Below are 10968 nucleotides of genomic sequence, written 5' to 3'. Positions count from 1 at the left end.
GGTGGTGGTGTCAGGGAGGGTGTGGTGCCTTGAGGAAGACATGCTGGATGAGAGGTCAAGCTGGTGGCTTTGGGGAGAGCACGATTGTCCTTTTCCTTCTCTTGCGTTGTCCTTGTTGTTCTCTTAATGGTTTTTCTCTGCGTCGTACCCTTCTTATTCTGCATGGCAGAGTCTTGCGTGGCTCCCTTCTTGTGACTGTTTCCCTTTTGCTTCTTTGAGGGAGAAGGTAGTGGTGTCGGGGAGGGCATGGTCCCTTAGGGAAGAAATGCTGCATGAGAGGTCAAGGTGGTGGCTTTGGGGAGACCACGGTTGTCCTTTCCTTCTCTTGCATTGTCCTTGTTGTCCTCTTAATGGGTTTTCCTCTGCGTCGTACCCTTCTTGTTCTGCATGGCAGAGTCTTGCGTGGCTCCCTTCTTGTGATTGTTTCCCTTTTGCTTCTTTGAGGCAGAAGTTGATGGGGCCTGGGAAGGCATGGTGGGTTAGGGAAGACATGCTGGATGAGAGGTCAAGCTGGTGGCTTTGGGGAGAGCACGGTCTCTATTTTCCTTCTCTTGCATTGTCGTGGTTGTCCTCTTAATGGGTTGTCCTCTTCTTCTGCCCCTTTGTTTCCTTCTTGTGTTGCGTGCTCATTTTTGCCCTCTTGTGCGTTCTCCTCCGGGTTGGTCGTGAGGAGGAAGAGGAGGAAGACGAGGAAGTGGACGTCCTTTAGGAGGAAGAGGGGGAAGAAGAAGAAGTGGATGCACTTCTTCTTCTTCCCCCTCTTCCTCCTCTTCTTCTCCTTCTTTTCTAGGGCATCCAGATTCCCAGCCTCGGCTCCTTTGAGACCATTCCCGGAGGGATCCGTTTTGGAGACAAGAGCGTTGGTCCAGTTGCCCGTGTTTCATCTGGCCCTCTTCATGATGGCTCGTGACTGAAGGTAGAAGGGATTGGGACATTGAGGGGAGCAAGAGCTCTTGCAGAGCGAGGTGGTGGGTGAGACCGTGAGGTCATCTGGGGGAGGGTAGTCTCCGTGTGTGGGGCTGGGGATGGTGGTGACAAGGGGCATGATGTGGAGGCTTGCGAGTTGGTGCACACAGGCAGTGCCCTGGTTCTCCTTCGCTTTGCAGAGCCAATGGCTGTGTGGGACACGGTGGCTGACCACGTTGGACAACAGCTTCTGCTGCGCAAGGTAGGTTCCTCTTCCTCTCTTCCTCTTCCTCCTCCTCTCTTTCTCTTCTTCATCTTGTTCTACACTCTCCGCCCTACGTAGCAGCAGTAGCAGTAGCAGCAGTAGCAGTAGCAGCAGTAGCAGCAGTAGCAGTAGCAGCAGTAGCAGCAGCAGCAGCAATAGCAGCAGCAGCAATAGCAGCAGCAGCAGCAGCAATAGCAGCAGCAGCAGCAGTCATCATGATCATCGTGGTCGTCACGGGCACAGCTGACGACATCGCCTTTCTTTTCTACTTGTCGTTTGTCATCATCCTCTTGCTCTTGTTGTGTGTTGTCCCCTTTCCCATCAGGTGTGCTGCCTGGTGCCCTTGTTTTCCTTGGTCCTGTTGGAGAGCGCACATGGTGGGCTTGGGTGGGGATGGTGAAAACATGGGAACGGCAGAGAAGAGGAAGAGGGAGATGAAGCAGAAGTCATGGGAAGAGGCTGCCCAGGGAGGCGGTGGAGTCAGCATCCCTGGAGGTGTTCCAGAAGCGTGTAGATGTGGCGCTTCAGGATCTATTTTAGAGTTGGTTGGGTTACAGTTGGAGTCAATGACCTTCAAGGTCTTTCCCAACCCGAATGATTTTAAGGATTCCCTGCTTCTGCGTCGTCCTCTTCTTCCTCTTCTGCGTCGTGGCCTTCCTATTCTGCGTGGCGCTGCCTTGGGTGGCGCCCTTCTTGTGATGCTTTCCCTTTCGCTGCATTGAGGCAGAAGGTGGTGAGGTTGGGGAGGGCGTGGTGGCTTAGGGAAGACATGCTGGATGAGGCTTCAAGCTGGTGGCTTTGGGGAGACCACGGTTGCCCTTTTCCTTCTCTTGCATTATCGTTGTTGTCCTCTTAATGGGTTTTCCTCTGCGTCGTACCCTTCTTATTCTGCATGGCAGAGTCTTGCGTGGCTCCCTTCTTGTGATTGTTTCCCTTTTGCTTCTTTGAGGGAGAAGGTGGTGCTGTCGGGGAGGGCGTGGTTGCTTAGGGAAGACATGCTGGATGAGAGGTGAAGCTGGTGGCTTTGGGGAGACCACTGTTGTCCTTTCCTTCTCTTGCATTTTCCTTGTTGTCCTCTTAATGGGTTTTCCTTTGCGTCGTACCCTTCTTATTCTGCATGGCAGAGTCTTGCGTGGCTCCCTTCTTGTGATTCTTTCCCTTTTGCTGCATTGAGGCAGAAGGTGGTCGGGTTGGGGAGGGCGTGGTGGCTTAGGGAAGACATGCTGGATGAGACGTCAAGCTGGTGGCTTTGGGGAGAGCACGGTCTCTATTTTCCTTCTCTTGCATTGTCGTGGTTGTCCTCTTCTTCTTCTTCTTCTGCGTCGTACCCTTCTTATTCTGCATGGCACTGTCTTGCGTGGCTGCCTTTTGTGATTGTTTCCCTTTTGCTTCTTTGAGGGAGAAGGTGGTGGTGTCAGGGAGGGTGTGGTGCCTTGAGGAAGACATGCTGGATGAGAGGTCAAGCTGGTGGCTTTGGGGAGAGCACGGTTGTCCTTTTCCTTCTCTTGCGTTGTCCTTGTCCTCTTAATGGGTTTTCTCTGCGTCGTACCCTTCTTATTCTGCATGGCAGAGTCTTGCGTGGCTCCCTTCTTGTGACTGTTTCCCTTTTGCTTCTTTGAGGGAGAAGGTAGTGGTGTTGGGGAGGGCATGGTCGCTTAGGGAAGACATGCAGCATGAGAGGTCAAGGTGGTGGCTTTGGGGAGACCACGGTTGTCCTTTCCTTCTCTTGCATTGTCCTTGTTGTCCTCTTAATGGGTTTTCCTCTGCGTTGTACCCTTCTTGTTCTGCATGGCAGAGTCTTGCGTGGCTCCCTTCTTGTGATTGTTTCCCTTTTGCTTCTTTGAGGCAGAAGTTGATGGGGCCTGGGAAGGCATGGTGGGTTAGGGAAGACATGCTGGATGAGAGGTCAAGCTGGTGGCTTTGGGGAGAGCACGGTCTCTATTTTCCTTCTCTTGCATTGTCGTGGTTGTCCTCTTAATGGGTTGTCCTCTTCTTCTGCCCCTTTGTTTCCTTCTTGTGTTGCGTGCTCATTTTTGCCCTCTTGTGCGTTCTCCTCCGGGTTGGTCGTGAGGAGGAAGAGGAGGAAGACGAGGAAGTGGACGTCCTTTAGGAGGAAGAGGGGGAAGAAGAAGAAGTGGATGCACTTCTTCTTCTTCCCCCTCTTCCTCCTCTTCTTCTCCTTCTTTTCTAGGGCATCCAGATTCCCAGCCTCGGCTCCTTTGAGACCATTCCCGGAGGGATCCGTTTTGGAGACAAGAGCGTTGGTCCAGTTGCCCGTGTTTCATCTGGCCCTCTTCATGATGGCTCGTGACTGAAGGTAGAAGGGATTGGGACATTGAGGGGAGCAAGAGCTCTTGCAGAGCGAGGTGGTGGGTGAGACCGTGAGGTCATCTGGGGGAGGGTAGTCTCCGTGTGTGGGGCTGGGGATGGTGGTGACAAGGGGCATGATGTGGAGGCTTGCGAGTTGGTGCACACAGGCAGTGCCCTGGTTCTCCTTCGCTTTGCAGAGCCAATGGCTGTGTGGGACACGGTGGCTGACCACGTTGGACAGCAGCTTCTGCTGCGCAAGGTAGGTTCCTCTTCCTCTCTTCCTCTTCCTCCTCCTCTCTTTCTCTTCTTCATCTTGTTCTACACTCTCCGCCCTACGTAGCAGCAGTAGCAGTAGCAGCAGTAGCAGCAGCAGCAGCAGCAGTAGCAGCAGCAGCAGTAGCAGCAGGAGTAGCAGCAGCAGCAGTAGCAGCAGCAGCAGCAATAGCAGCAGCAGCAATAGCAGCAGCAGCAGCAGCAATAGCAGCAGCAGCAGCAGTCATCATGATCATCGTGGTCGTCACGGGCACAGCTGACGACATCGCCTTTCTTTTCTACTTGTCGTTTGTCATCATCCTCTTGCTCTTGTTGTGTGTTGTCCCCTTTCCCATCAGGTGTGCTGCCTGGTGCCCTTGTTTTCCTTGGTCCTGTTGGAGAGCGCACATGGTGGGCTTGGGTGGGGATGGTGAAAACATGGGAACGGCAGAGAAGAGGAAGAGGGAGATGAAGCAGAAGTCATGGGAAGAGGCTGCCCAGGGAGGCGGTGGAGTCAGCATCCCTGGAGGTGTTCCAGAAGCGTGTAGATGTGGCGCTTCAGGATCTATTTTAGAGTTGGTTGGGTTACAGTTGGAGTCAATGACCTTCAAGGTCTTTCCCAACCCGAATGATTTTAAGGATTCCCTGCTTCTGCGTCGTCCTCTTCTTCCTCTTCTGCGTCGTGGCCTTCCTATTCTGCGTGGCGCTGCCTTGGGTGGCGCCCTTCTTGTGATGCTTTCCCTTTCGCTGCATTGAGGCAGAAGGTGGTGAGGTTGGGGAGGGCGTGGTGGCTTAGGGAAGACATGCTGGATGAGGCTTCAAGCTGGTGGCTTTGGGGAGACCACGGTTGCCCTTTTCCTTCTCTTGCATTATCGTTGTTGTCCTCTTAATGGGTTTTCCTCTGCGTCGTACCCTTCTTATTCTGCATGGCAGAGTCTTGCGTGGCTCCCTTCTTGTGATTGTTTCCCTTTTGCTTCTTTGAGGGAGAAGGTGGTGCTGTCGGGGAGGGCGTGGTTGCTTAGGGAAGACATGCTGGATGAGAGGTGAAGCTGGTGGCTTTGGGGAGACCACTGTTGTCCTTTCCTTCTCTTGCATTTTCCTTGTTGTCCTCTTAATGGGTTTTCCTTTGCGTCGTACCCTTCTTATTCTGCATGGCAGAGTCTTGCGTGGCTCCCTTCTTGTGATTCTTTCCCTTTTGCTGCATTGAGGCAGAAGGTGGTCGGGTTGGGGAGGGCGTGGTGGCTTAGGGAAGACATGCTGGAGGAGACGTCAAGCTGGTGGCTTTGGGGAGACCACGGTTGCCCTTTTCCTTCTCTTGCATTGTCCTTGTTGTCCTCTTCTTCTTCTGCGTCGTACCCTTCTTATTCTGCATGGCACTGTCTTGCGTGGCTGCCTTTTGTGATTGTTTCCCTTTTGCTTCTTTGAGGGAGAAGGTGGTGGTGTCAGGGAGGGTGTGGTGCCTTGAGGAAGACATGCTGGATGAGAGGTCAAGCTGGTGGCTTTGGGGAGAGCACGATTGTCCTTTTCCTTCTCTTGCGTTGTCCTTGTTGTCCTCTTAATGGGTTTTCTCTGCGTCGTACCCTTCTTATTCTGCATGGCAGAGTCTTGCGTGGCTCCCTTCTTGTGACTGTTTCCCATTTGCTTCTTTGAGGGAGAAGGTAGTGGTGTCGGGGAGGGCATGGTCCCTTAGGGAAGACATGCTGCATGAGAGGTCAAGGTGGTGGCTTTGGGGAGACCACGGTTGTCCTTTCCTTCTCTTGCATTGTCCTTGTTGTCCTCTTAATGGGTTTTCCTCTGCGTCGTACCCTTCTTGTTCTGCATGGCAGAGTCTTGCGTGGCTCCCTTCTTGTGATTGTTTCCCTTTTGCTTCTTTGAGGCAGAAGTTGATGGGGCCTGGGAAGGCATGGTGGGTTAGGGAAGACATGCTGGATGAGAGGTCAAGCTGGTGGCTTTGGGGAGAGCACGGTCTCTATTTTCCTTCTCTTGCATTGTCGTGGTTGTCCTCTTAATGGGTTGTCCTCTTCTTCTGCCCCTTTGTTTCCTTCTTGTGTTGCGTGCTCATTTTTGCCCTCTTGTGCGTTCTCCTCCGGGTTGGTCGTGAGGAGGAAGAGGAGGAAGACGAGGAAGTGGACGTCCTTTAGGAGGAAGAGGGGGAAGAAGAAGAAGTGGATGCACTTCTTCTTCTTCCCCCTCTTCCTCCTCTTCTTCTCCTTCTTTTCTAGGGCATCCAGATTCCCAGCCTCGGCTCCTTTGAGACCATTCCCGGAGGGATCCGTTTTGGAGACAAGAGCGTTGGTCCAGTTGCCCGTGTTTCATCTGGCCCTCTTCATGATGGCTCGTGACTGAAGGTAGAAGGGATTGGGACATTGAGGGGAGCAAGAGCTCTTGCAGAGCGAGGTGGTGGGTGAGACCGTGAGGTCATCTGGGGGAGGGTAGTCTCCGTGTGTGGGGCTGGGGATGGTGGTGACAAGGGGCATGATGTGGAGGCTTGCGAGTTGGTGCACACAGGCAGTGCCCTGGTTCTCCTTCGCTTTGCAGAGCCAATGGCTGTGTGGGACACGGTGGCTGACCACGTTGGACAACAGCTTCTGCTGCGCAAGGTAGGTTCCTCTTCCTCTCTTCCTCTTCCTCCTCCTCTCTTTCTCTTCTTCATCTTGTTCTACACTCTCCGCCCTACGTAGCAGCAGTAGCAGTAGCAGCAGTAGCAGTAGCAGCAGTAGCAGCAGCAGCAGCAATAGCAGCAGCAGCAATAGCAGCAGCAGCAGCAGCAATAGCAGCAGCAGCAGCAGTCATCATGATCATCGTGGTCGTCACGGGCACAGCTGACGACATCGCCTTTCTTTTCTACTTGTCGTTTGTCATCATCCTCTTGCTCTTGTTGTGTGTTGTCCCCTTTCCCATCAGGTGTGCTGCCTGGTGCCCTTGTTTTCCTTGGTCCTGTTGGAGAGCGCACATGGTGGGCTTGGGTGGGGATGGTGAAAACATGGGAACGGCAGAGAAGAGGAAGAGGGAGATGAAGCAGAAGTCATGGGAAGAGGCTGCCCAGGGAGGCGGTGGAGTCAGCATCCCTGGAGGTGTTCCAGAAGCGTGTAGATGTGGCGCTTCAGGATCTATTTTAGAGTTGGTTGGGTTACAGTTGGAGTCAATGACCTTCAAGGTCTTTTCCAACCCGAATGATTTTAAGGATTCCCTGCTTCTGCGTCGTCCTCTTCTTCCTCTTCTGCGTCGTGGCCTTCCTATTCTGCGTGGCGCTGCCTTGGGTGGCGCCCTTCTTGTGATGCTTTCCCTTTCGCTGCATTGAGGCAGAAGGTGGTGAGGTTGGGGAGGGCGTGGTGGCTTAGGGAAGACATGCTGGATGAGGCTTCAAGCTGGTGGCTTTGGGGAGACCACGGTTGCCCTTTTCCTTCTCTTGCATTATCGTTGTTGTCCTCTTAATGGGTTTTCCTCTGCGTCGTACCCTTCTTATTCTGCATGGCAGAGTCTTGCGTGGCTCCCTTCTTGTGATTGTTTCCCTTTTGCTTCTTTGAGGGAGAAGGTGGTGCTGTCGGGGAGGGCGTGGTTGCTTAGGGAAGACATGCTGGATGAGAGGTGAAGCTGGTGGCTTTGGGGAGACCACTGTTGTCCTTTCCTTCTCTTGCATTTTCCTTGTTGTCCTCTTAATGGGTTTTCCTTTGCGTCGTACCCTTCTTATTCTGCATGGCAGAGTCTTGCGTGGCTCCCTTCTTGTGATTCTTTCCCTTTTGCTGCATTGAGGCAGAAGGTGGTCGGGTTGGGGAGGGCGTGGTGGCTTAGGGAAGACATGCTGGAGGAGACGTCAAGCTGGTGGCTTTGGGGAGACCACGGTTGCCCTTTTCCTTCTCTTGCATTGTCCTTGTTGTCCTCTTCTTCTTCTGCGTCGTACCCTTCTTATTCTGCATGGCACTGTCTTGCGTGGCTGCCTTTTGTGATTGTTTCCCTTTTGCTTCTTTGAGGGAGAAGGTGGTGGTGTCAGGGAGGGTGTGGTGCCTTGAGGAAGACATGCTGGATGAGAGGTCAAGCTGGTGGCTTTGGGGAGAGCACGATTGTCCTTTTCCTTCTCTTGCGTTGTCCTTGTTGTCCTCTTAATGGGTTTTCTCTGCGTCGTACCCTTCTTATTCTGCATGGCAGAGTCTTGCGTGGCTCCCTTCTTGTGACTGTTTCCCATTTGCTTCTTTGAGGGAGAAGGTAGTGGTGTCGGGGAGGGCATGGTCCCTTAGGGAAGACATGCTGCATGAGAGGTCAAGGTGGTGGCTTTGGGGAGACCACGGTTGTCCTTTCCTTCTCTTGCATTGTCCTTGTTGTCCTCTTAATGGGTTTTCCTCTGCGTCGTACCCTTCTTGTTCTGCATGGCAGAGTCTTGCGTGGCTCCCTTCTTGTGATTGTTTCCCTTTTGCTTCTTTGAGGCAGAAGTTGATGGGGCCTGGGAAGGCATGGTGGGTTAGGGAAGACATGCTGGATGAGAGGTCAAGCTGGTGGCTTTGGGGAGAGCACGGTCTCTATTTTCCTTCTCTTGCATTGTCGTGGTTGTCCTCTTAATGGGTTGTCCTCTTCTTCTGCCCCTTTGTTTCCTTCTTGTGTTGCGTGCTCATTTTTGCCCTCTTGTGCGTTCTCCTCCGGGTTGGTCGTGAGGAGGAAGAGGAGGAAGACGAGGAAGTGGACGTCCTTTAGGAGGAAGAGGGGGAAGAAGAAGAAGTGGATGCACTTCTTCTTCTTCCCCCTCTTCCTCCTCTTCTTCTCCTTCTTTTCTAGGGCATCCAGATTCCCAGCCTCGGCTCCTTTGAGACCATTCCCGGAGGGATCCGTTTTGGAGACAAGAGCGTTGGTCCAGTTGCCCGTGTTTCATCTGGCCCTCTTCATGATGGCTCGTGACTGAAGGTAGAAGGGATTGGGACATTGAGGGGAGCAAGAGCTCTTGCAGAGCGAGGTGGTGGGTGAGACCGTGAGGTCATCTGGGGGAGGGTAGTCTCCGTGTGTGGGGCTGGGGATGGTGGTGACAAGGGGCATGATGTGGAGGCTTGCGAGTTGGTGCACACAGGCAGTGCCCTGGTTCTCCTTCGCTTTGCAGAGCCAATGGCTGTGTGGGACACGGTGGCTGACCACGTTGGACAGCAGCTTCTGCTGCGCAAGGTAGGTTCCTCTTCCTCTCTTCCTCTTCCTCCTCCTCTCTTTCTCTTCTTCATCTTGTTCTACACTCTCCGCCCTACGTAGCAGCAGTAGCAGTAGCAGCAGTAGCAGTAGCAGCAGTAGCAGCAGCAGCAGCAATAGCAGCAGCAGCAATAGCAGCAGCAGCAGCAGCAATAGCAGCAGCAGCAGCAGTCATCATGATCATCGTGGTCGTCACGGGCACAGCTGACGACATCGCCTTTCTTTTCTACTTGTCGTTTGTCATCATCCTCTTGCTCTTGTTGTGTGTTGTCCCCTTTCCCATCTGGTGTGCTGCCTGGTGCCCTTGTTTTCCTTGGTCCTGTTGGAGAGCGCACATGGTGGGCTTGGGTGGGGATGGTGAAAACATGGGAACGGCAGAGAAGAGGAAGAGGGAGATGAAGCAGAAGTCATGGGAAGAGGCTGCCCAGGGAGGCGGTGGAGTCAGCATCCCTGGAGGTGTTCCAGAAGCGTGTAGATGTGGCGCTTCAGGATCTATTTTAGAGTTGGTTGGGTTACAGTTGGAGTCAATGACCTTCAAGGTCTTTTCCAACCCGAATGATTTTAAGGATTCCCTGCTTCTGCGTCGTCCTCTTCTTCCTCTTCTGCGTCGTGGCCTTCCTATTCTGCGTGGCGCTGCCTTGGGTGGCGCCCTTCTTGTGATGCTTTCCCTTTCGCTGCATTGAGGCAGAAGGTGGTGAGGTTGGGGAGGGCGTGGTGGCTTAGGGAAGACATGCTGGATGAGGCTTCAAGCTGGTGGCTTTGGGGAGACCACGGTTGCCCTTTTCCTTCTCTTGCATTATCGTTGTTGTCCTCTTAATGGGTTTTCCTCTGCGTCGTACCCTTCTTATTCTGCATGGCAGAGTCTTGCGTGGCTCCCTTCTTGTGATTGTTTCCCTTTTGCTTCTTTGAGGGAGAAGGTGGTGCTGTCGGGGAGGGCGTGGTTGCTTAGGGAAGACATGCTGGATGAGAGGTGAAGCTGGTGGCTTTGGGGAGACCACTGTTGTCCTTTCCTTCTCTTGCATTTTCCTTGTTGTCCTCTTAATGGGTTTTCCTTTGCGTCGTACCCTTCTTATTCTGCATGGCAGAGTCTTGCGTGGCTCCCTTCTTGTGATTCTTTCCCTTTTGCTGCATTGAGGCAGAAGGTGGTCGGGTTGGGGAGGGCGTGGTGGCTTAGGGAAGACATGCTGGAGGAGACGTCAAGCTGGTGGCTTTGGGGAGACCACGGTTGCCCTTTTCCTTCTCTTGCATTGTCCTTGTTGTCCTCTTCTTCTTCTTCTTCTGCGTCGTACCCTTCTTATTCTGCATGGCACTGTCTTGCGTGGCTGCCTTTTGTGATTGTTTCCCTTTTGCTTCTTTGAGGGAGAAGGTGGTGGTGTCAGGGAGGGTGTGGTGGCTTGAGGAAGACATGCTGGATGAGAGGTCAAGCTGGTGGCTTTGGGGAGAGCACGGTTGTCCTTTTCCTTCTCTTGCGTTGTCCTTGTTGTCCTCTTAATGGGTTTTCTCTGCGTCGTACCCTTCTTATTCTGCATGGCAGAGTCTTGCGTGGCTCCCTTCTTGTGACTGTTTCCCTTTTGCTTCTTTGAGGGAGAAGGTAGTGGTGTCGGGGAGGGCATGGTCCCTTAGGGAAGAAATGCTGCATGAGAGGTCAAGGTGGTGGCTTTGGGGAGACCACGGTTGTCCTTTCCTTCTCTTGCATTGTCCTTGTTGTCCTCTTAATGGGTTTTCCTCTGCGTCGTACCCTTCTTGTTCTGCATGGCAGAGTCTTGCGTGGCTCCCTTCTTGTGATTGTTTCCCTTTTGCTTCTTTGAGGCAGAAGTTGATGGGGCCTGGGAAGGCATGGTGGGTTAGGGAAGACATGCTGGATGAGAGGTCAAGCTGGTGGCTTTGGGGAGAGCACGGTCTCTATTTTCCTTCTCTTGCATTGTCGTGGTTGTCCTCTTAATGGGTTGTCCTCTTCCTCTGCCCCTTTGTTTCCTTCTTGTGTTGCGTGCTCATTTTTGCCCTCTTGTGCGTTCTCCTCCGGGTTGGTCGTGAGGAGGAAGAGGAGGAAGACGAGGAAGTGGACGTCCTTT

General features: G+C 53.2%; 2 long non-coding RNA genes across 2 annotated transcripts; both read left to right on the top strand.

The window, feature by feature from the left end:
- The first annotated feature begins 795 nt into the window (after positions 1-795).
- Positions 796-3720, top strand: LOC137444861 (uncharacterized). The gene is made up of 4 exons (XR_010988289.1): positions 796-916; positions 1107-1168; positions 3363-3488; positions 3679-3720. It is a non-coding gene; the product is annotated as an uncharacterized lncRNA (long non-coding RNA).
- A 2240-nt stretch (positions 3721-5960) lies between these two features.
- LOC137444868 (uncharacterized) lies at positions 5961-8858 on the top strand. Its single transcript, XR_010988293.1, has 4 exons — positions 5961-6081; positions 6272-6333; positions 8501-8626; positions 8817-8858. It is a non-coding gene; the product is annotated as an uncharacterized lncRNA (long non-coding RNA).
- The last annotated feature ends 2110 nt before the right edge of the window (positions 8859-10968 follow it).

Source organism: Melanerpes formicivorus, unplaced genomic scaffold (assembly GCF_026170545.1).
Source record: "Melanerpes formicivorus ecotype bairdi unplaced genomic scaffold, bMelFor1.0.p_v2 SCAF_1, whole genome shotgun sequence".
NCBI lineage: Eukaryota > Metazoa > Chordata > Aves > Piciformes > Picidae > Melanerpes > Melanerpes formicivorus.
This window is presented reverse-complemented; position numbering and strand designations above follow the sequence as displayed.